The sequence below is a fragment of the Anguilla anguilla genome, chromosome 8 (assembly GCF_013347855.1).
Source record: "Anguilla anguilla isolate fAngAng1 chromosome 8, fAngAng1.pri, whole genome shotgun sequence".
In the NCBI taxonomy this organism is placed as follows: Eukaryota; Metazoa; Chordata; class Actinopteri; order Anguilliformes; family Anguillidae; genus Anguilla; species Anguilla anguilla.
Window position 1 is genome coordinate 28,744,108 of NC_049208.1, and position 25,591 is coordinate 28,769,698.

General features: G+C 40.6%; 1 protein-coding gene across 15 annotated transcripts in view; it reads left to right on the forward strand.

Moving 5' to 3' along the window:
* The first annotated feature begins 14,114 nt into the window (after nucleotides 1-14,114).
* adgrb2 (adhesion G protein-coupled receptor B2) overlaps nucleotides 14,115-25,591 on the forward strand; it is a 261,436-nt gene continuing 249,959 nt past the window's right edge. For 12 of the 15 annotated variants that reach the window (XM_035429752.1, XM_035429759.1, XM_035429762.1 and 9 more), the window contains exon 1: nucleotides 14,117-14,772. The gene's annotated coding sequence lies outside the window, so the exon portion shown is untranslated. Of the gene's footprint in view, nucleotides 14,773-25,591 lie in introns of all 15 variants that reach the window. The other 3 variants (XR_004766568.1, XM_035429761.1, XM_035429760.1) reach the window with 2 other exon arrangements.

The window sequence follows — 25,591 nt, forward strand, 5'->3', positions numbered from 1 at the left end:
ATGCCACAGTGTACAATTTTTGGTATTCATTTTACTGATTGATTCCCACTGACAAAGAAAGCATAATTTCCTGTATAGGTCCGTATCTAGGTGCATTTTGTATTAATGGGACCCCAGTAGCCAGCACTCAATCTTGTCACATTGGAACATGTTTTTTTATCATTATTCAAAAAATGATTTTCTGGTCAACCACATAAAATAATGTAAGCATCCAAACTAAATATAGCTTCAGTTTTTTTTTTTAATACAAACACTAATAGGCCTTTGCAGTTAGATTATGTCATTTGGGATTACGTGTATGGGCCTGCGGAGTCATCGGGACAGTGATCGTCCTGAACCTCCGGCTCTTTGAAAGGACTCCCTTCCTACCTACGTCCCCATGCCCTTGCCCATTTTCATCTTTGATGACACAAGGGGAATATAGTCCACAAAGGTCATCGCAGATAGTAGGATAATCTCAGATGTGGATGTTCCACACACTTTTTTTTTTTACCCACATTTCCCTTGTGTACACAGAGGGGGCCTGCACTGACACAATCAAGTGTGCTATATAGTTTAATACCCCCACGACACCCATTCACCTCTGCAAACTTGGCGCCATATCCTGCGTGATTTGACCTGCCTGTTAGCTCAGCTGTTTGATGAGAGATAGGAAAGCCTTTATTTCTGATGCCTGTGTGTGCTTTGTACTTCCCTCTGTGATTGGGTCAGGGAGGGGGCGATTTAAAATCAGGGATGTGCCGTAGCTGTAGAGGAAGTGGTTTATCTGGATTTGCTGTAACAGAACTAAGTACGACTGTAAGATCTCATCTGCAGACTAATTTTCTTTCTGTGGCAACACTATGTCGATCCAACCTTATGTGCCTGTTCCCTTCACCAAAAACAAAGAACAGCATGATGTAACAGAGCCCCATGGGTAATGTAGTTTTAGAGGACAGCAAGCTCCTGCTGACTGTCGAAGTGTCCTTGAGCAAGACACCTAACCCCTAACTGCTCTGGCAAATGAGAGGCATCAATTGTAAAGCGCTTTGGATAAAAGTGCTATATAAATGCAGTCAATTTTACCATTTTACCATCCTTGCCTCACTGTGCCACAGCAAGTTCAAGTTCCTGTTAAAAAAGGTGAAAGGTTGGGAAAACCGTGGCTTGCACCTTTTGATGTGAATGAAGTCGACTGGCAGTCACTGCAATTCCCAGAGCTCCATAGCAATATATGCCAAGTCGGGTCCAAAAGACAGTCTCGCCCATAAACATTGCCATTTTGACTGATAATTTAGACCAGTAACCTCAGGATATAGGATGAAAATTGTCTTGGTGTGTCCAGAAAGTATCACTGTATTGAATACTGAAGTAGAAAAAAAATATCTGAAGGGAATCAAGAAGTTTTCAAATGAAAGTTCTTACTCTGCGGCAGCATTTGGTGAAATGAAAAAAAAGACTTGCCATTGTTATTAAGTTAATTTATTAACAGTTACATAGCAACTATGCTTCAGCTGTACATTATTTTCTGTAATGAATCTTTGCAGATTTTTATTATTGTGCACCATGTTCACATGCATAGGTTTTCTAAACACCTAAGAATTGTGTTGTTCTACACATTTAACTTTTGGGTATTGCAAAAAGGATGTAAATTACTGCAACATGCAATGAGTATTATTTTTATTATTTCAGAAATATTTAAGGACCTGACTGCTGTGCCAGAAGACCAACCAATTCCAACCAATTACTATAACTATTAATTAAATACATCATTTCACACGGTATTAAATAAAAATACTGGTCCAGTCTTTGTTGATCAGTATTTTACACAGAACTGACCTTTTATGGGTCATGGGATTAGGATCTATGTGTAAAGAAGTGTAAACTCTAAGAGCTTCTCTGCATAAGATGCCTAATGTGCTAAATGCCTGAATGTAAGCAGCAGTTCTTTTTTGCCTTACTGTGGCTAACAATATCGAAACACATACTGCAGGTCATATTTAAATTTCAGAGAACAAATTGAAAATAATATTCAGGTGCAAAGCTGCAGTGGTGTAATTAATCTTGTTCTGCAATGACCATTATGCGAGCGTGATTAATTGCACTTTGCTAATATGCACATTATGCTACAACTGTAGCGCAGGGGCTGACAAATACTCAAAACAACCAGGGCTATTAACCCAATCTAAACTCAGACCACATTCACAGCAATGTGATGTATGAGCGGGCCACAATGCTTTTAAATGGAGGACCGACCCACTGTACTCAAAGAAACCATTATGTTTGATACTAATGGCTTAAAAGAAAATAAGTACTCATTTATATACTTTTTACACTTTATTTGTAGTAAAGACTCGCCTACCCGGGCCTGGAGCAGGAATAGTTTAACACACTTTTATTGGTGTTGTGTATTTCCAGTGTATTCAGTCCTGGTGTTGGAGACTATTAGTGTTCTCTCCAACTAGGCTCTTTTAATTGGGATTGATTAAGCTGACATCTCCGGACGGTTTTCTGGCAGAAGTCCACCTATGAATTATAGGTACTGGTGGAAGTATGTTTGTGCAAATAAATGATAAAAGCAAAGGTACATCATACCTCCTGTTTAATTCTGGTCCACTGAGTCCATGATCATCTGCTAAATACGGATTAGTATTTAACATAATTAAGATGAATTAATTACTGATTGTATGTGCTTTAGTATCTAGAACAGCAAATGTAACAGATGGCACAAAGATCAGAGTTGCCAACAGAAATAAGTTTCAGACACACCTTTAATTCGATTTTTCCCCCATAACAAATGCACCAGACGGGTTTAATATGAGAAACTAAGATCTTTCGAATGTGAGACTGGCATAAAACCCATTCCCTCTCAAACCAGCTATAATCATCTTGTTCCCTAGTTTTCCACTTTATTTTGTGTTAATTGAAACTATCAATGAAATCCTTTAAATTCCTGAATTCTTAGCATTACATGAAAAAGAGGATAACTAATTGTCCTTTTATGGCGTTTATGGCAAATTTATAGTGTGCACCTTCCGTTGATTGTCCAGGAGGCCCCGCCCCCTGGTTATGATGACGCTGTGTCTTATATCTTGCGTAGCCACTAGTTTGTATTCTGTGGTGATCTCCCTGCTCCGTGTCCTGTCCCAATGCAGGAGTCAAGTCTCTTTTGTTAACAAAATTATGTAAGGGGGGGGGGGGGGGGGGGGGGGGGGGGGGGGGGGGGGGGGGGGGGGGGGGGGGGAGGGGGGAGGTTGGGGAAGCTGGCCTGAAATAAAGAGCCAAGAAGGGGAAAAACAACAACCCGTGTATATATTACATCACTAATCCCCACTAAATCACTTATTATGCAGTTTTGTATAGCAGAGATAAAATGATTAGGCTGCTATTGAGGAGACAGAGATCTGTTCTTCCAGCCTTCTGACATGATTGCCAAGTAACACTTAGAATTGCAAATGACTGGAATGTACGCTATAGGGGGAGGAAGAGAGGGGGCGGGGGGGGGCATGGAGTAGGGAGATGGCGACATGGGGAGTAGGGATGGGAGAGAAAAGGATGTGGGGGGATGTTTAGTATTTATGAAGGCAAATTCATTCTGTGAGACCTCTTTGATAGAGTGTGAATCGTGCGCTCCAAGGACAAGCGGAATGCCTGTAATGGGATAAGCAGCCTGTTCCATTCGATTCTGACGGCAGCGGCTCCCGGATCTGACACATTGCGTTGGGCTTTGTTTGGTGCCCTCCATTCTGTACCTGAACCCACAATGCCTTGCACACCGCCCATGAGGGGACTCGCTTTTTACCTCAGGAATACTTAAACAGGCTTCTTCACAAATCTCTTTCATACAGAGTCCTGCGTCATATCTCATCTTACCGCACGGTGCCCTGCAGAGTATTCCTGCTGGAGGTTCGGTGCGAGTCACAGGGGCTGATCTGAATCAAGGCATGAAAGCATCTCTTTAGCCGCTGTCAATGGCTGGATCAAGTTTAGATTCCAGGCACCCCTGTCTTTTCCAATCTGTGTGGAGTGTGTGGCTCAAAGATCCACACTTGAGTCAAGTCCTTTGATTGTTTTTTTTGGCTTGTTTTTCTCACAGCATGGATCGGCTGTCTAGAGCATGTACGACGAATATCACCATCACGACAATTAAAGGGACCTTGGTGTGTTTGAATAAGTATGTTTGTGTGTGTGTGTGTGTGCATGCGTACATGTCTGTGTGTGTGTTTGTGTGCATTTTTGTGTGCAAACATTTCTACAATTTGATCATGAGAAAGGCTTACCTAAGGCCAGGGGATCATCACCACTGTGTATACTTGTTTCAGTCAATTTTAATGATAAACATATTTTTACTTGTCCCTCTCACTCTGCTGTCATGCCTAATGTGTTTCGCTGGAGTGTGACAGGCATACAGGAGTGCAAACGTGGCTGACAGGCTACCGGCTCAAACCGGTTTCTCAATCCAAAATCCTGTGAGTCGCCCTTAAAAATTTCATTTTCCCTGAATCCCCAGAAGGAGAGGCTTGAAAAGCGACAAGCGAGACCGTCACCCCCCCACCTCCCACCCCCAAAGAGAAATAAATAAATTTAAAAAATCATTCCTTCTGGCTTGCCTCTGAGCGCCGGCTAGCCCTGCTGTTCCAGATGACAGCTTTACCTGATTTCCTTCTTCCCTTTCCTCCTGTTGGGCAGTACCTCCTCCTCTCTGCTCTGCGCATTCCCACGCCGCCACCCCAGATGACCTAGGCTCACCGTCTCAGTTCGCAAAGTGCATGGGGTTCAGGAAGGTATCTGAGGTCAACCTCCTCCACACTTTTCAGGGATTAATCAAACCTGCTCCCTGGGGAATGAGTCTGGCCCTCACAATTACTTTGCGTAAGCCTGCTTTTTATCCTCGGGGGGAAGGAGGTGGGGTGGAAATTGGGATGATCAGCAATGATTTTTGTGGTAATAAGCTCCATTGCTGAAATATGAATGCAGTGTCATCCCTCCTATTACTGAACACTCGGCGGTATCAGAGTCTGAGTCATTATTTGGCCTCCTCCGGGTCAAATGATGATCACGGTGGGCTCAGCTTCAACCAACAACTGATTAGCAATTTTTAATAGCCAGATATTACACACACACACACACACACACCCTGGAATTAGTATTCAAATAAGTGCAAAAATCAATGCATACTGTTCTGGGACAAATTAAACTACAGCAATGTGTAATACGTTCACCCAAAATTATACCATCAAATAAAGTAAAGCTAAAGAGACTGAACTGCAATATCCACACCCCCACCCAGCCATTCAGCATTGTTTATTGCACAGTTTTAAGAGCTCTTGCGTTTTTGTTTTATTCAGAGCACATCAGAATCAATACTGCAGTTGATGAGGTCATTTCATTACTCATTTATTTATTTGCTTGTTTCACTTAATTACATCCCTTGAATGTACATGTGATTTGCATGCATTTAGCTATACATTTATCGGCTCCCATTCATCTTTGTTTGTGTTGCTCTATTCAGTGCACCCCCCACCATCCCACACACCCCCATGCTTTTACCTAACAATGCATATCAGAACAACAACTAAAACAATACAACGGCAGTATTAAGCCATATTCAGCTAATTTGCTGTGCATATACGTGTGCAGTATGTTAGCACAAACAAACCTATAATGCCACAGTGCTGCCTCCATGACTAGATATGGCATCTCCTTTGATCACAGGATTGAATTTTTCCTCATAGAATTGACCTGACATAATAAGCAGTTCCAAGCAGAAGTGGGACTCTTAAAACATAACACATGCAGCAATTGTGTTTTTAATTTTTTAAATCATACACATATGATCTCTAAGATTATTAAAAGGCTTGCATAGTCTTAGGCCTGACCCTGGCTGAGGGTGGCATTATGGGTAATTACTGGAGTGTGCTCCACGATGATGCCTCACGGAGCCATTATGTGAAAGGTTCTGGGCGGCCCCTTCTTGAGGTAGAAATAACTTTAAAAAAAAGGTCAGTAAGCAAAGTATTCTGCAGTGAGAGAAAAAGAGTGGAAAAGGGAGATGAACTAAAATTGACTGAAAAGTTAGCCTCTATTCTATAAAGTAGTCAAGCTAAAAAAATAATTACACATTTACTGTAAAAAGGAAATGTAGTTTTCAATTCTTACCCTCACACTCTACATTTCAATTTTTCAGAACCAGATAAGGAAGTCGGCGGCGTTTTCCGGCTGGTCAGAGGCGGGTCTGGATGACTTGAAATGGAAACGCTCCCTGACAAGCCTGTGGCCATGTCTCTGCCCTCTGAGGGGAAGGTGAGAAGTCTTCTGGGGCGAGGTCACTGTCCAATTCACCTTAATCACTGAGCTCTCAGCTGCTTCTCTTCACACTGCTTTGTCATCTCTGTCTCTCACGGTGGAGTGTGCTCTCTCTCACTCTCTCTCTCTTTTAGTGACAGTTGAAATGACAATTTCAATAAAACAGATCAGATCCATATCCACAGAGTCAGCGTCTCAAATTATTTTTTCAAAGTTGTTTAACTGATTTTCAAGGAATAAAGTGAATGAAAACTGTTACTGGTAAATTGTGACTATATCTTCCCAAAACCATATGGAGCCAGTCATTCTCAATACTAAATTAAGTAAGTATTGAAAACAAAATAAATAAAACTATATATATATATATATATATATATAATTTTTTTTTTTTAATGAAAATTTCTTACAACACTGTGCCACACAGAACACTTTCTTCCTCTCTTCTCATTGAAGATCAGTGCTGAGCACTGTGTGCCCTCCATTAACACATTTTCTCCATGGTGTTCCCACATATTCACCTAATGTGTATGTGTGTTCCACTGTTATCAAGATAAGTGTCATCAAGCCCAGATAGATTTCCAGTCAGTGTGAACAACTTTAAAAATGGGGACAAGGCATAACATGTACTCTCCTGGAAAGTACCCTATTCATTTGTTTGGTAATAGATAGTAGGCACATTCTGAAAATGGAGCCCACTTCCAGTGCTAATGATTTGTGGCAATGTGGAGGAGCAGGACTTCTCTTAAAATGAAGGAGATTGAATTTTTAACTTCAAAACAAAAAATCATTTAAAATCTTGCTTAATGGCATTGTCAAAAGGGATGAGGCCTGTGAACTTCGGGGAACATCTGTCAGTTCCAAAGGATCTATTTGCCTCCAAGAGGCTGGTTTACAAATGCCCACTCCTGAAATGCGTGGGAGACCTCTAATGGAGGATATATGATTGCTTTGCAGAGAGCAATGGCCCAGTCTCTGGGACATTGAAGGATGTATTTTATCCATCACGCGACTGTTCTCAGCTGGGGCTAATGATTACTTTAACGGAACAATGTGTGGGTTGTTTCCCTACGTTAGATTTTCTTATGTCATACTTCAAAGAGAGGAGGGCACATTGCTCACTTATTAATTTTACATTTGAGTGGTCCTAAAAATCTTGCAAGCCCTATGATGAATGGGGGGGGGGGCGTGCCTAAAGGATACCATGGTCATTGTAAGGATAGTTGTATCCAGACTTGCTCATATAGTTGTATGTAGACTAAATTTCAAAATTTGCATTATGATAACTAAATTATCTCCTTGATCTCAGGTACACAAATCATATCAGGGGCTCGATTAAAAGGCAAGATAGGCAACAATATCAACTTTTATGGTGATACTCATAGAGCGGGAGAGCCTGCCACCCAGCACCACGCCTTGTCAGAAATGAATTTATATGCAGGGTGGAAGATGTTTTAAAATGTAATACCTCACATGGCAGAACATAATATCCTATGAAATGTGTGCTTTTTTCCCCCTATTCAACCCTGTCAAAGGAAAATCACCCAATTTAGCTCCTAAAAGAGCAGGAATCTACATATGTATGAAAAAATAAGAAATTGACATATACAGTGTCATCATCTTCAATCATAAGCAACGGATGTATATCTGTTCACATCTAATAAAAATTGTGTTTTTTAAGTTCTTTAAGTTCTTTAAGTTAAAAAGTGCATCTTAGCTTCCTATACTCACAATTACCACTTCAGAAAGAATACATGTATAAACAGTCACAATTAAATCCAAATTTGCACCTCGTCCAATAACGCAAACATTTGGTCTGCTGCTGATTGACTGAGTAAGTGAATAAAATGAGGTTTTTAAATTTGGTTAGCTGGAATGAAGAGAGTGAAATTACAGTTACTGGTAATTTGTGAATGCATATGTCTTGGGTAATATCTGAACAAAAACATATTTAGATTTTTAATTGCTATCGCTCTTTTTCTGTATCTCTCAGTGCTGCAAATCTTATGTTGTAAATGTTGTTTGACGTCTATGAAAATGTTAGTCTATTTAAATCTGGAAACAAAATCTAAATGCTTTTCTGTACTATGTTTTTGCTAGAGGTGCTCAGGCAATATTATAGTAGTAAGAAAGGGTTTTCACAGTGCCACACCCTTACCATACATGTGCACACACATTTGTTTGTATGCATGTTCATGCATGCCTAGCTGCCCACCTGTCTACATGCGTGTACAGGGGTGTGTGTGTGTGTGTGGGGGGGGAGCTGCCAGTGTGTCCCCGATGTGATTTATAGCACGCCCAAAATAAGAACGGCTTGTTGATGAGGCAGAGTGTATTTACTCAGGTAGCCATGACGATGACTTCGGCCAGCTCCGATAAATAGAGGCTGAATGTGCGGGAGGGAGGGAGCGAAAAGGAGAGCAGAAATGATGAGATCTGTCACATTTGATCAGCGCCGCGCTCCTGCGGTTCATGGCTCGTTGGTGCAGACTCTTGCTCCGAATGTCTCGCGTGCCGAACAATGCGGCAACAGGGCAGCGTATAGACAGTGGAGGTGACGGGGAGGGGAGAGCTGGTGCATCCAATGAAATCAGCTCTTTTAATGTTCATCCTTTTTTTTATATTCCAAGCTTATCTGTTCCATATTCAGTTGACCCCCTACCCTCTTCCCCATTCTTCATATCCAGTCTGTCCCTTGGTCTTTGGGATGGTGTTGCAGGGAATGAGTGGGGGGTTTGGGGGCAGTTGTGCAGAGAGACAAGGAGGGATTGATAAAATGAGACAGAAAGCTAAAGGCTTGTGCTGTGCATTTTGCAATTGCATATTAATTATTTAGCAGAGGCTGTGATTTACACAGCTTAAATTATTTTATATACAATCTATTAAACAGCTGAATATTCGCTAAAATAATTCAGGTTAAGTACCTTACTAAAAGGTACTACAGCAGTGCCCCATCTGGGAAGCTAACCTACAACCTCAGAGTTACAAGCCCATCAACCATTATGCTATACTGCCACCCCTGTTTGAAGTTAGGCAGGCAGGTTACACAGGCTCACAGCAATTCAAGTGTTTCTAAGCAACATCTAAATCTTCATAATGCATGGACTATACTAACTCTGGCAATAAAAATGAGTAACCAGTGATTTTGCATGGAAATGGAGATCTTGCTTTAATTCAACTGGTATCTCAAATGGAAATGATTAAACATTGAAGCAATGTCACACATATCCTTGGCAACAGTGATAATCGTCCCTATAAAACAATATGGAACAAGAAAGAAAAATAGAAACAAATATTGGAAGAGGAGATAAAATAAATACTGCTCTTTTGCATCTAAAAATTTTATTCAGCAGCATGTGCATACAATCACAACTCTACAAATCACAGTTGATCAGTGACCTTACCTCTTAAAACTTTAAATCAAAATCCATATCCAATCCATATTCAAATCCATATAAAATGATGAAATGGACACTTATCATCCTTTAGATATCCCCGGGTAAAAAGTATACCCATTAGTGTATATTGGAAACTCTCTCAGAATCCCAATCTGGTGCAACCCCACTAGTATTACTTGCTCTGCTAGCAAGTGAATGCTATATTCTAAGAGAATACACTGTACCAAAACACATACCACCCACATGAAAAGAACTCCTCCTTCCTTGTTTATCTTATACTGTAAATCTTCTCATTCTCCTTGTATCTACATTTCCAGCTGTGCTTGTTAACAGTTTTTTATTTTATTTTAAAAAGAAAATAAAATCCCCTAAAAACGCTTTTTGAGAAACCTGCCTGCATAATTCTTCCATAAATAACATAAATAAAAGAGAATCAACAGCCTACAGTGTTAAAATATAACAATATTTTAAGAAAATGACTTCACCGGCAATTATGTTGCAAGTTTCTTCCTGAGTTATTCAAAAGCTCTGTGTGTTGCCAACTTTGTAAAAGTACTTTTGCCATGATTGTAGACTGGACTCTGACAGTGTAGGGAAAGTTGAAGTTGTCCAGAGTTTCTCAGGTTGGCATGGCGTTAGTTCCTCCTAGTAATACAATGTGCATCTAGAAGCTTCCTACTGTTCTTGAAGGAATATGCCTCTCCTCCAGTTCTCTGCAATGCCATGTGGACTGTGGGGTGTGTTTAATGTTCGCTGTCTGACAGGTGAGTGCATCAGAAGAATGGACACACTTCAGCTGTGGTGTCCCTTGCACAGGTGCAGGTACAGAGGTGCTACCAGGGTTGTGGGCCCCATGAAAAGATTTTACACTGGGTCCCACCACCCCAGAAACTACATATGTTCTTACAGGGGCCCTCAAAATATATTTAATAAATCTAAATATTTTCTAATATCTCATATTTGTGAGGGCCTTTGTAAGTCAGTGTCCTTTGACCTTGAATCATCCTAACCCCCCCCCCAAAAAGAAAAAAAAAAAAAGAAAAAAAAAAGAAATTATGACGCTCCCATACAATTAACACAGCAGTGAGTGAAGAAGAAATCCAATGTTATTTTGAAAAAAAGGGAAACATTCCCAACCCTTCCAATTTCAATTGTTTAGCACAGTCTAGTGCACTGATGCTGTACTAACAAAAGGGACCCACTATCTTCAGGGCATTTTGATATCAGAGTGATATCAGATAAAGTATACACTTCAGTCAAATATCAACATCTTAGTGAAAAATAAGTGGTTTAACTGTTTCAGGACAAATCCTCGTATGCACTACGAAGCTTAAGATTTATTTATTTGTTTTTTCTTGATAGTTAGAACACTGAGCAAACACATATGACTATGTGACAAAAATGGAGCCTCTCAACATTTTTCTGTCACATGTTTAGGACATTGAAGGCTATACTTGGCCAAATCCTGAAGAATGTTGTGTTAATGAAAACTAATCATACTGCATTACTACTGTAAGCTATTTTTAGTGACATCAGGCAGGTCCCAGTCCACGTATAAAATGTTAAAGATCTCTGTATTGTAAAAATCATTCTTCTTGATGTCACAACCAACCTACTATTCTGAACATCACTAGTAGTAGTAGTAGCTAATACTGTTATCGTACCATCCATAATTTATGACCTAGTGTTCTGTAAAACAAAAAGATTTAATAAAACAATGGGCACTTCAACCATTTCTTGGGTTGAGATTCCTCTTGTTAATCAGGCTTTTTAAAGCATTGCTACTTCTTGCTGTAAATATTATATTTGTTTTGCTCACATGTTGGTGGGCTTAAATTTGGAGTGAAAAAGCACTTTAAAGTACTTGGGGATTCTGCTGTAATGAGTGTGATACATCACGGGTATCACCAGCAGTGGGCTAGCCACTGGCACACCATTCAAAGCGTAGTAATAACGTGAGCTGCTCATGAATCTGTCTCAGAGACTGTTTCTGCTTTTGTCTCTGTCTGGTGAGGCTTTGAGCTTCTCCTCAAAAACGTTTTCCCTTGAAACGGAAGTGCTGACACTTGATTAATGCTCTGCCTGAGCCCCCACAAAATAATGGAATCCGACTCGTAAATATTTCAGAGCTAGAATGGCACTGTCTCTCTGACATTTTTCAAGTCACATATTCCCCCTGTCCAAAATCCTACCAAATCTGTCCATGTTTCCCATCATATTCTTGATCCCATGCAGTCTATGTGACCACTCATTGTATCTTCTGAAATGTTGGCTCCATAAAGATTCTTGTTGCAATGTGGATCAGTTATAATAAATGTATTTTAATTTGGCATTTTGTTGTCATCATACCCCTCTGTGGTCAACAAAACACAACCCGATGAGAAAATATGTTTTTAGTCCACAGAATTAATGCCATGTCATAAGCCTGTCCAACAAAACACAGTAACCATGGAGAATGTCTTCCCAAGGGCTTGTAAATTGCGAACATCCATTTTACATTTAATTTTTTTAAATTAAGCAGATGTTCTTATCCAGAGCCACTTACAAAGCTTACACTCTTGCCCATACAGTCCTTTCATATAGCTGGGCATTTACTCAGACAATTCAGGACAAGCACCATACTCAAAGGCACAATGGCAGCACCAACCAATCTACAACCTCAGAGCTGCATGTTCCGTTCCCTAGCCATTAAACTATACTGATACACCAGTGTGTGTCCCACTGTTGGACACTGGATAAAAAATAATACGATGGTCATCATCGGAAACCAACTGCATTGTTGGCTGTGCTGAAGACATTTGCACCTATGAACCTGCCAGCAGCAAAATTTGCTCCAGGAATGCTAAGCTGCTGTTCCGTGCACATGCCTCCATGGCACAGCTCTAGCACACAACTCATGGCCAACTGACATACAGCAATATCAATGTCAGGAAGCAACGCGGTGCGATGTAGCCACACCACTACAGCTGCATTAAACAACCATATTTCTTCAACATTCAAAGTTGGCATTCTGAAGGTCAAAACAAATGTTTTTTTTTAAATTTTTTATCTGAAGCCAGTTGTTGTCTATTGTAGGGTCACATTCACCTGATTTAAAGTGACAACATATTGCTGGGTAAATAGAATGTCAGCAGAATGTTACAATCAATTATTCACTGATGTGGATATTGTAAATATGATTGGTACAAATATTCACTTGCTTCTGCTGCAGCCTATTTAGCAATCAGTGTTATCAAGCCATTCATTAGGAATTGCAGGTTCATTACAATAAATCCTGTTTATTCTAGTTCTGCAGTGATCGTGAACTGTAATTGATACATTGACATTTGAACCGAGGATGCTGTGTGTATTCACAAACTTTTTGTTTGTATGGAAGATCTTTATCAACCATTTCATTCCATATCAACCATTTCATTCCAGAGCTTTCATTCTGTGGATATCAAAGTCATACACTTTCCTTTGATAATATAAAATAAAAAAAATAAATAATGAAGGATAGTGTTTACTATATAATTACAAAAAGTCTTGCACTGACAATCTCCTCTGCTTCACTCCACCATGACACTGCCATACACATCAACATTTAACACACATCTTATCCAGAGTGACTCACATACAACATTATTTTTTATCTGCATACAATCTATGTGCACAGCTAAATATTTTACTGAGACAATTCATGTTTAGTGCCTTTTTCAATGGGAAAACAGTGTTACCTCACTTTGGAATCAAACCCATGCCTTTTGAGTTGCAATCTCAGTTCCATGAACATCATATTACATGGCAACTAAAGTAAGTACGAGTGAAGAGCAAAAGCCTGCGTTGTCTTCACATGCAAACTGAATTTCAGGCCAGTTCAACATTTTTCTTGGTTGCTAGACTACGCATGAACATGAACACCAATGCTAAAGTGTAGATACCAAATGCTCAGTAGTTAACATCCATCCAACTTCTCAAATGTTACAAAATAATGATAATAAAAAGAAAATCCTCAAAGTCACAGCCCAGAATATTTTTGTGTGTCTCACCATATTATTTTTATATGTTGGAGTACATATGACCACATGTCACTGCATTGCAGCAGAAATTGGGTATGTCATGGCTTTTCAATGGTCAATGGTGGAACAATATTATTTCTAAACAGGCTACATGTGTATCCATCACGTAGCACTTAACGTGTAAACAGTGCAAAATGTAGCAACAAAATATAACAGTTCAATGCGAAATGTGACAACACATATTAACAATATAAAAACGCAGAAATGCTTTGCAGGTGCAAAAAGGGAGAAAAGAAAATTTATTGTATTTGACTTCGCGCAGGTAAGGCGCGGTCCCGCTCCCAAATCTCATTGAATTTGCAGCTCGCTCCATCTGGATTATGCGCGTGCTGACGTCAGGTAAATGGTGCACGCGCTCTGGTGCGCGGATGAGGGAGCGCGCTCCTCCTCCTCTCGATGCATAAGCGAATGCGGGCAGCTAGATTCCCGACTGTGTGCGGTTGCCTGTGGATATCCCGAATGCCAGTGTAGGAGAGTCTGAGAGCGAGGTGACAGAGAGAGAGGTGTAAAAGACAGAGTCACGATCACTGTGTGCAGCCTATGCGTCTAGCTTGAAGCCCTGGAAAATGGACAGACTCGGAATAAACGGACAACAGAGCGGCTTCTTCTCATGTTCCCAATGTTGCAGAGTTTGAGAATGAGCGCATTCTTGAACATATTTGGAATACAGTGTACCAGATGATGGAGACGCATCGTGGAATTACCCATCCTGACTCCAGTTCGTGAACAAAACTGGCCCCTTTTCCGTAGAGCGCCTCTGTATTATTTATTTTTATTACATTGTATATGTTTCTTAATTTCGTTTCCATTTACTTTAAGTTCATGTTTTTATTTGTCTGCCTCTAATTTAAATTCTTATTCTCATGCGTTTGTCGGAGGAAAGCAGGGGCGCTTCAGCGGTTGCGAGATCGTAGGTCGCGCTGCGCCGGTAAATCATATTCTCTTAAACTGAGACACGCCAGGGATGGAAAACTTCATGTGGATCTACGGAACAGATCGGGGAATATCTAATAACTACTGCTAACAGTGATCAGGTACGGAAAGCAATGTTGATTTTGCGATGTAATGCTCGGATGAAAATGCTTAAGTAGAATCATTACATGGTCGCAGGCTAAATTATGCATTGTGTGTCGACACTTTCGGTATAGTGATTATAGTGTTTGGTTACTGAGGTGGAAATACGCGGAAGAGAATTGGCTGGACGCTGCTGCTGAACACCTGGTCGATTCAATCGCCTGAACAAACCGTCCGTCAGATTTACTAAGAGGGTTTAAAGTTAGATAGCATTTATATCAAGCGAATGAAGATGCGGAACGTTATTTCAGGAAATGTCTCGGTAGAGGATTATCTGCATCTGAGCGATTCGTTTGTAGCGCTCCAAATCAGGCACACAGTGAAAAGTAAAGTATGCATTTACATTCTGCACAACTGCGCATTTCTTGCCGTGAGTGGACCATGAGTCGGGTTTCTTTTCATCCTTTATTGGCAGTGAACGTCTTGACGCTTGCCGAATCCCGTTTAACCCCTCTCTTCCCCTCGAGCTGTGCTCAGTGAATAGCATGCTGTCGGAATCAGTCTTTTACGGACAAAAACTGTGATTCCTACACGAATAGACCAGACTAGGGTCTCCTCTAGTGTTTGTTTTTAAATCATACCATTTCGTCTGTTCATTTTTTTTTTCTGAAAATGATTTCTGTCATCAATGCAAATCATATAAAAAGATGCCGAACGCAACCATTTAAATTTAAAAACTGGTTGAAAAGCACGTCCTCTGTGCGTTGTTAATGCGTTTACAGTTGTTAAGATTGTTATAGTAATGGATTCAGAAAATAATTTTGTGAGAATCCACCACATCGTTTCAAGTGCTTTCAGAATCTTAGAAAGATGGTTTAAAAACAAGTGTGCTTTGGCGCCCGCTGTAGTCATTCTAGACAATAGTTGGAGATTTGAGGGTGGTTGGCTCAAGTTTATTTATTTATTTATTTATTTATTTATTTATTTCCAGGGGGGTTGACTTATAGGGAATCAGTAGCTATTTTTAAAATGTCTGACCTTAATATTTGTTGATGCCGTTAGGTTCCCAGAATACACTTACCATAATAAATGATAGGCTAATTACAAGACTCAGCGGACACATGTGACTATGTGACAAACACAGAGGCTCTCAACTTTTAAATAAATTATTTCTTGCTATCATGATACATTTCTTGCCCTGATATCCGATCTAAGTGCGGCACCCGTGTGTTCCAAGCGCAAGCAGGTGGCTTTTAGTGACACTCAGAATTCTTGACAAACGGTATGATCTTCAAACACATCTGTTGAGCCCGTCAACCGGCCACTCGTATAGGCCTATATATACACACACACGTAATAATTAGATTGTTGAACCTAATCAGCAGCGACTTCATTAGTCTTTATTTTTTAACGTAGCCACTAACAGGACACCGTCGGTATTTTAAATAAGCCGTTATCCCACAATAGCGGAGCGCGTGATGTTCCCTCTTTCTCCACTATTGCACCATTGAATGGCGAGTTCATTACGTATGGGAGTGAGGAATCTGCTTAATCGGACCGCTACTCCGGACGCCAGAAGTCAGTTTGCAGCGTCTGATACGAAAACTGTATAAATTCTAATGTGATGCCGTGTCGTTCAGTCTATGAGGGAGAGAATATCGGATAATTCTTGTCAAGACTCATGTGTCACATTGTGGACACCACACAGCACGTAAAATGAATAATAATAAAAGGTTGGAACCTGGAAGGTTATATTTACCGAGCGCAATTCATATATTAATATTATTGTTGTCGGAACCCCTGTAAAAGTAGAGTCGGTGCTACTGTTCAAAATGTGACATTCTCACGCGATATCCCTGGAACATAACATGCTGTAAAGAGCTCCAGGAGGGAATTTCCCCTCATACTGACATTCATGTGGTGGGCAGTGGAGAGGCATATGGACTAGGAGCCAGGCAACAGCTTGGAATTCTGTGGTTGAGCAGTCCACAGTGATTTCATTACTTGAAATCACAAACAAACAAACCAAAAAAAGAACTCCGTTTCAAATGCATTTTGCCCTTCATTGTTGTGGTATTTTGCGTTAAATACGACGTGTCCTGTTCGAACATAGAGTAACAGCATTATATTTTAGTTCTTGCAAATGCGGTCGGCTTGCATGTTGCAGGCCGACGAAACCCAGGTGTGTGACACTTGCTGACAAACGAACATTAGACCCTCAACATGCTTCTCCGGGCTTTTCTCTTAGCAGTCTTCTTATCAGATCACACATCTGTGGTTGAAATTAAATTATTTCTCCCAGCACGAATTCGTCCGCGGCTTTCTGAATCAGTTTTTAGTATAGGCAGCCATTTGTGTGTTTGTTTAAAGATCTTGTAATCACCGCGAGGCTGTTTGACACAGGAGCTGTGTATGTAAAATAGCTTTCGGGGGTGGGTGGGGTTTGGGAGGCGATGGATGTTTTCTCAGTGTGTAGATGTCCGGGGTATGATCATGCATTCGTGGAAAAGAGATTATGCAAAACACCTAAATAATGAAGCAGCTGTCCCAGATCACCAAACTTGATATCTTCACAAATTAATGAAATCTTTTGGCAAAAAATATGCAGGGAAAACTGCAGGGAATGCTGGGGGGGGGGATATTACCCTGCATTACTCGGATAATGCACAATTTGATTAAAATCGATCACAGGAGGATAAAATTGCCCCCAACAAACTGTGGTGCAAAGTACATTTTGCATTAATGAACAGCTTTTTTTGTGCCCCTGGTGCTGGTGCTAGTGCTGGTGGTGGGGAAGGGGTTGGTGGGGTGTGGGGGTGGGGGTTACACCTAGAACCTAGAACACATTATGTCTACCTCATACAGAAAGATACAAGACAACTTCTCATGTTATGTGGAGGTGGTTTGGTGTCCTTGATGCTTCAGTCTTCGATTAAGTCCTTCTATCCTTTAGTTCATTTTTTACATGCCCTCTGATGCCTATAGGCTATATATCTCTAGTTTCCGCTCAGTGTACTAGCTGTATTTGTTTTTTGGTAATATTTTTAATTTGTTCAGTGATGAACAAAAAACCTCAAGGATTGTATTGATTCCTTCTTCAGCCTTGGTTTCATAGCAAAGAAGGCCTTTGTGAATTTGTAGCAGTCCTTACCTTGAACATACAGGTCACCAGCCATTTGTTGAATGGTATTTAGAAAACTGTCAAATTCTCATCTGAACCTTCAGATAGTGTGAAACACAGTTTACAGTTTTCAGCTTTTGTTATATTCATAGTAATAAAAGTCTTAGTTGCCTTGATTCCAAGACCTGGGCTCAGTTGGAACTTTGCTAGGAAACAAATCTGTTTTCCAAGCAATTTGGCAAAGAGTCTTATTTAATTAACTGGAAATGTACATACATTTGCATTTGTAATATATAGGATGAATATATATATATTTGTGTGTAGAAAGACATATTCTAACAAAACACTGAGCTTATTAAGATGGTAGCTGAAAGTACGTGCAAGTTTGAATAATGAGTTAGTTAGAAATCTCTTTATTGCGTTCTAAAAGGCTTGAATAGGACTTACAGTACCATGAAACTAGCCACGCGAGGATAAGCACGCATATGTGAAATCAGTTATTCTCTGTGGAACTGCTAGTAGTGGTGAGCAGCTGTTGGGGGATAGTGCACTTGGGCAACCTCATTATGATTAGGCTGTTCCAATTATTTATGTTTTCTTGGACACTGTAACTGCAGTTGGATCCATTCACAGCTTGTTGTTTATTGAAGCAGCAGAGGTTAAACACATTGCTTAGAGGTATAACTGCATTACCCCATCTCAGACTTAGACCTGCAATCTTTCAGGTTCCCAGTCATGCTCTCTGTCCACTGGGAATGTGAATAATGAATGATAGCTCTGTCTTTAACTGTTTTCAAATGTTGAAATGTTGACGTGAATTTTTAGCTTCAGTAAGAAAAAAAATAGTTTTTTCCTGCTTGCTACTTATGATGAAGCTGATAGTCCTAGCTGCGGATGCTGATCAGTCATCCAACCTTCTTAACAGCGATGATGTTCATGATATAATGCGGCAAAATAGAATGTTTTTACATAATGCTAATATCATGAAGCCTTCTGCTGACATAAACACCGCAGTTAGCAACATTGCGAGGCAGTCAGACGTTAAAAAAGTCTTAACATCTCATTAATCCTCCAAGAATCAATGTCCAAATGTATAGGCTGTACAGTGTTTTACTTGGTGTCTGGAGAATAAAATGGTCATTAACTTCACATCAACAACAAATGGTGAGATGGAGAAGATTCTGAGCAAACGCTAGCTAACTTCAAAAAATGAACTGTCATTGTTTAGGCCGATTAGATTTAATGTTTGTTTTTGAAAGGGTAAACCTTATAGTTCATTTAAGTGTTGTATTTGTAATGGTTATACTTTTCTGAACCTACGGCCTATGTTACTTAATCCTGCATTATATTATAACCAAAATATTGACACGCCAACTGGGTTGCGGATTGTTTTTGCTTTGTGTCATACCTTACAACACCCATAGCTATGCTGATGTTCATGGTATGGGCCTCAGAAGTCGTGTCGCCGTCCCCTTTGGGTTTGTGAGCTTTTCTGTGACTTTCAGATACAAAAATAATGGCCTATGGAAGAAATGAATGGTGTTTTCCATCAACTCCTTCAAAATAATTTTTGACATTTAGTCGTTTGTTTGTATATGAAAAAAAGAATGCTTTTCGCCCATTTTTATAATCTAAAAAAATTCTGTATGATAAAAACAAAATGCTAACGGCTAAGTGATTAGCAATCCGTCGCTGAAGTACAACATCACACACAGGGCTATATTTCCAGCTGCCATTCACATGCGGAACCTGTTTGCTGTTAGTATAATACACATTTTCTTATTTTGTACCGTTGTATATTTTGCTGTAAATATCTTTGTTGTTATGGTTGCTGTTCTTGTTGGTAATTTCCTTAAGCTATTCAAGCACTTTCTTTAAATTACTTTGCAGGCTAGGGGTGGCTTTGACCAGCTTGAAAAGCAGCCAGCCTAACTGTGATGTAAATAGCATTCACAGTCATGTTAGCTTGCTGTTAGCAAAATAATTATATCGGTTGAAAAGCGGCATTGGAATTCAGTGGGTTCAGTGCCACTTAAGGGAGACATGTGTCAGGATAAAAACATCTAGTTTTTATGTTGTAAATGCCAGTCTATATGACTTTGATCCGGACATCCATATGTGGGTAAAGGTTTTGTTGTACATTACGTGAGACGTCTGAGGCCCATAACATGGGTTCTCCTTCCATATCACATTTAAAAAAGGCACAAGTTGATGCCTCTATATTTTTATTGCCAACAATATTTATGGTTTAACACATTTTAGATATCCAAACATGATAGTTGGATTGCAATGTAAGTAAATGCATGAGATTGCAACCCCACAATGTACATTAAATCAAGCTAATGATACCAGGTCATCACAGAATATAACAATATACTCTCAATGTGGAATAAATATATGCAGAGGGAGTATATATGTTTGGTTCACATATGACTATATATGTAGCATATATGGCAATCTTACTCCGGTATAGGGACATATATGTTCATATATTACTTTTCTGTTTTGGGTGACAGTACGATATTTCTGCACTGTTCTACATGCTGCAGTCTGCTCACAGTTCTTGCGAATTGTGAGATAATTAGTAACTACTACTCTATCCTTGTAAAATAATCAAAGAAACTGCTTAAATCGTCTGGGCCAATCTGACACCTTGTGGGAACATGCATGTTTTTATTATTTTTTAAATTTTTTTGGCCCAGTAGATATTTAATTGCAGTAACTGCTAAGCAGGACCGGATAATAAATCCCTTAAGGAGGATCAGGTTAATGAATAGCAATTCATTTTCCTATTGTTCTCTACATCACACCACGGTGTATAATCTCTGGTCCAAGTATTTCATGCTCATTTTGGAGAGCTTGCGTTTTGGAGAGATGCGTTTTCTCTTTTCCTCTGGTGTACTCCTGGGTTTAGTGCTCCACAGCTAATCTTGTATTTTGTGTACATTTGGGGGAAGTCAGTGCAATTGCTCTCGTATTGTACTGAAGTCATTTCAGGCACTGTTAAGCAGCAGGTAGAGGCAGAGGCTGTTGATTGTGCTTGAGTATTATCCCCGTGCAGATGTGAGTGTTAATGTATCACTGCATAACTGTGAGGCCAGGGGGCACCTTTTAATTTGCTACTCTTGCCACCTTTTAAACAATTATACAGTCAAATGAAATCAGGCTTTTAAATGAACAAGACCCTAATTAAACCAGGGGGAGTAGAATCATGGCATTGTTCCTAAATTGGCTTCCAACTGTGATATCTGGATATTCAGATATTTTTTCATACATGCTTTTCATTGTAAGGCCCTCCAATAGGTGTCGTCCCATCAGGATATTTGGTCACAACAATGCCCCATGAGTTTGGAGTCCACTGAGGGCACTCTGTGGCCCTTTGTGGTACGTTGTTGCTTGCATAGTAGAGGCAATGTCCACAGGATGCTGCTGGACAACCAAGTGCTGTGTTTTAACATGTTGTTTGGTGCTCACTGGGTGCATTGCATTTCCCAGTGCTCCAGCCAGGCTTACATACAGTATGGCTGCTTAAAGAGCACAGAACTCCTTGGTTTCATAATGTTTCTTTCACTATTGTAAGGGTTTCACCGCAAGAAGACCCTGTGATGAACTTCATAGCATTGACAATGAGTTGATTTCTTTCATACTGTATGTCGTCCTGAGAGAAAAGCGTGGGCATGATAATAACCTCGATCTCAGGAACTGATCAGTGTGAGGCTGTGTGCCTTGTGTGGCAGGAAAATAAGAGTCGTCCTCAAAGAAACCTCCAAAAGGACATTCTGTTTTGAATGTCTTTATGCATTTCTGGTGACTTGTCATGGCTTTGCTGTCACCACAAAGCTACTAATACTTGTAATCCCTGACTTCGTAGTGATCCCCTGTGGGACAGATCAATTTAATAAATTATTACCTTCTGCTTTATGGTCTTATCTAACAAAAGTCCCAGGAGTGCCTTCAGTGCGTGTGGTAAATGGTAAATGGACTGCATTTATATAGCACTTTTATCCAAAGCGCTTTACAATTGATGCCTCTCATTCACCAGAGCAGTTAGGGGTTAGGTGTCTTGCTCAGGGACACTTCGACACGCCCAGGGCTGGGATCGAACCGGCAACCCTCCGACTGCCAGATAACCGCTCTTACCTCCTGAGCTGTCGCCCCCAAGTATTGTGAGTATTGCGAGGCTGGAAGTGCGGGTCAATCTCACCTAAATCCTTGGATATTTGCCCCACTTGTTCCCACTTAATACAAGGAGACCTGCATTCCATTACACTTTCACTGCTGAACAATCGCATCATCATTAACCTCTTTCACAAATCTTGTAGTGAAAATAAATACTGCAATCCTAGATTCCTTTTGTTTCAAATATTGATTTAAGCAACCAATCAGTGTCTTCATGGGTGACTAGTCCGCGTTAACTAGCCAAAAACTGTAGTAGTCAGTCCCCTCTCTGTAGTAGAGCTCAGAGGTTCTGTGGTTGCAACCTAAACTCTTATCTTCCCATGCCGTGGCAGAGGGATTGTTGTGTTTATTGAGCTGGTTTCGGAGAGTGGCATCCCTATGCCTGTTCACAGCCTCCTCTTCATGTCAGGGCAAAGCCTGGGTCAGAGTCATTTGCATATCAGCGGGGATGCTTGCTGTGGTTGCATAAGCGCTGCCTTTGTTGGCCGACTGGATTTTATTGGCTCAGTACAGCAGCGTGCATACTGAAAAGCATTCATATTGAAACCGTAGCAGGGTGACACACTGGCAGTGTGTATTAGCCGTAAGGACCGCAGTGCGGAGCAGTGGTCAGAGCAGCAGTGTGGAGCAGTGGAGGGAGCAGCCGTTTTTGAAAAGGTCATCGTTTTAAATGTTTGATGAGTTGGTTGATGATGCAATTTTTGGATGATGGTGTGCCGTGGCACCTTTGAGCAAGTCCGTTAACCAAATTATTTCAGCGAGATTGCTGCTATAAAACAGGCCAGACCTGAAACGTAAGATGAATAATGCAGTAATGTAATGATATATAATCCGCAGAAGGTGCTACCTGCCATTTTTTCCCTCTGCATGAAAGTTGATGAACAATTGCATTTATCTGTGTATCCCGCTTTCAGTTTAGAATTTGAACCCTGTGATATAAAAATATGTTTTACATCCCCCTCATATCTTTCTCACATCCTCCGACAATTGTTTCATTGTCCCGAAGTGGCACAGTCGACAGACTCTTCTAATACCGCGACGCAGCCATCTATGTGTGAAATGGATGCTTTCGTGCTCTCTGCGCTTCTGCATTCAAAAATGATCGGATGATTTTCTCGGCCAAATGAGGCCGATCCATCAAGCTCAAGAGACGGAACACTTAGCTGGAGAAGATGCAATCAGGCGAGCCCTGGATCTATCTGCCGGCGTGGTTAGTTAGAGCACACGCGTCCACCGTTGAGGGCTCAGCCTTCACACACACACACATCCCACAGCTCTTTTATCAATGGTTGTAAAGTGGTAATCGAGACTTGAGTAAAAGCGATTAGACATGGGAGGCTTGTTCCAAAGATTGGCTGGATCTATAATGCTAAGAGACAAGCAAGTATGTTCCACAGAATAGGTGTGTGTGTGTGTGCGCGTGTGTGTGTTTGTGCGCGCGTGCATGCACATGTGCATGTCTGAGTATGTGTGTGTGTGCATGCGCATGTGCATGTCTGAGTGTGTGTGTGTGTGTATGTGCATGTGTGAGTGCGTGTGTGGGTGTGGGTATGTGTGTGCATGTATAAATGCTTATAAATATATATGTGTATTATATCTACTGAGAAAATTTGCATTATTGGATTATGGATGCTTTTTATGGAATATACCTTGAGAAATGAAACATCAATAGCTCTCCATACATAGCAAGTGTTTCTGCCAACATCCATTTTTAAATCCAATATGCAGTACAAAGTGAAGAAAATTGAAAAAGAAATAACTGAAATAACTTTTATATGAATCTGCTGTTAAGGTCTAACATTAGAAAATAATATAAATGAAACTCATCTTACAAAAGGTGGTCAACCATGCCACAACACACGCTGCAGGTGGGCATGCTGTTCAAACCGGCTTTAAAAAATAGCAGTGCTGGTCCTCTGTTGACTGACATGCACAGGCACTATCCCAGTTCTAAAACTAGTGTTGAAAAACATGGATGAAACCCAGACTGCACCCCAAGGATGTGCACTACAGAGTTAAAAAAAAAAAAAAAAACTTCACAATATGACAGACATATTGGACTGCCATTCAGAACGTGCAGTAGTTTGAGATTTCTTAATTATTTCTTAACAGATATAGGATCAACATTATAACAAAGAAACTACATGGCTTTTTGTTATGCCTGGAAAAGCAACAACATTCAAAAACCATGGCATGCTCACATCTTGCAAACAGGAAAAGAAAGAAAGATGAGAACAATGGTGATCACAATCACCTCTTTTGGAAAGACATTTCATTAACAAACATGGGGGGGGGCAGCTTTGTTCTTGCAGCATATTCATATGGACACTTTAAGCTTATTAATTAGTGTCTGTGGTGAGCTGGAGTCCTTGGAGGCTGGTTGTGCTGCTCAATTTGAGGGAAGGTCAGTTGACGCTTCTCGGGCCAGAGGCATCATGTCATCGACATCGGTATACAAAGAAACTAATGATTCCAAGGCCATTTTATTATACATCAGGAACGCAAACATAATTGATAGGACAAAGTTTCTCATTAGGCTGTTCTACTAGCATGGCTTCCTTAAATGCATGTCCTCCTCAATAGCACATCAGCATTCTGTGGGACTTCGCCTTTGGTGAGCTTGCGAAATTGCTGTTTGTGACTTCATCCCTGGTTATTTATATGAGCGAGTCCAATTCTGGCAATGCCGCCTTGCTGATAGAAGGGCTCCATCATGCTTATTGAACAAAATGACTCTGTTAACTGCAGATGAATACTAACCAAAGACAGGCAGCTGTCTTCTCCTGACAACCAAATCTCTGATCTTTAATCAAGCCACTAAAGCAACTCATCCCCTGCCTCCAGGGATGGGAGCAGCAACGTTCAGCGTGGATCATCGACAGAAAATGTGAAATCCCGCTTCTGTGCCCTGTTGGGGGGGAACAATCATCAGTGTTAATAAATCGCTGCATGCGTGGTGTTGATCCATGAGATCAGCTAGCAGGGTGTTGTGGGGGGGGGGATCAGCCCGGAAGTGGGGGGGAGAGGCGTTGGGGCAAGATCAGCGTGGGATTTGTGGCTCCCCTCCCCTCGGTGTCATCTGTACTTGTTAATGACTGACAAGGGGTTCTGCCTGAAACTGCACTGACAGTGCTGTGCCACAATCCATCGGCCAAAAGGACACCGTCTCTTTGCATTTTTGCCTGTGTGGTATAGTGTACATTAAGGTCCGTTTGGAATTTGGTTATTTATAAACCTGAAATCCATTTTCCAATCTGAAGGAAACACTGACGTTCTCCACTTTTGTAGATTGTTGTGGGTAAGTGCTTTAACAATATCCACTGTGGTCTCCTAGTGGTGGGGTGTTGACATCCCAATTTTTTCTAGATTTAAATTTAATGTTTCCTTTTATCTCCCTAATATGATGTGAAGAAAGAAGCTGTGTGTTTACCTTTCAATGGATTATTCAGATTGCTGGCACACTTGTTAGTAAATAAAAATGAATGAAAACAGATTGAGCCCTTTTTAAAGGAGAGGTTTCTGCCCCTTCTATTTTCAGT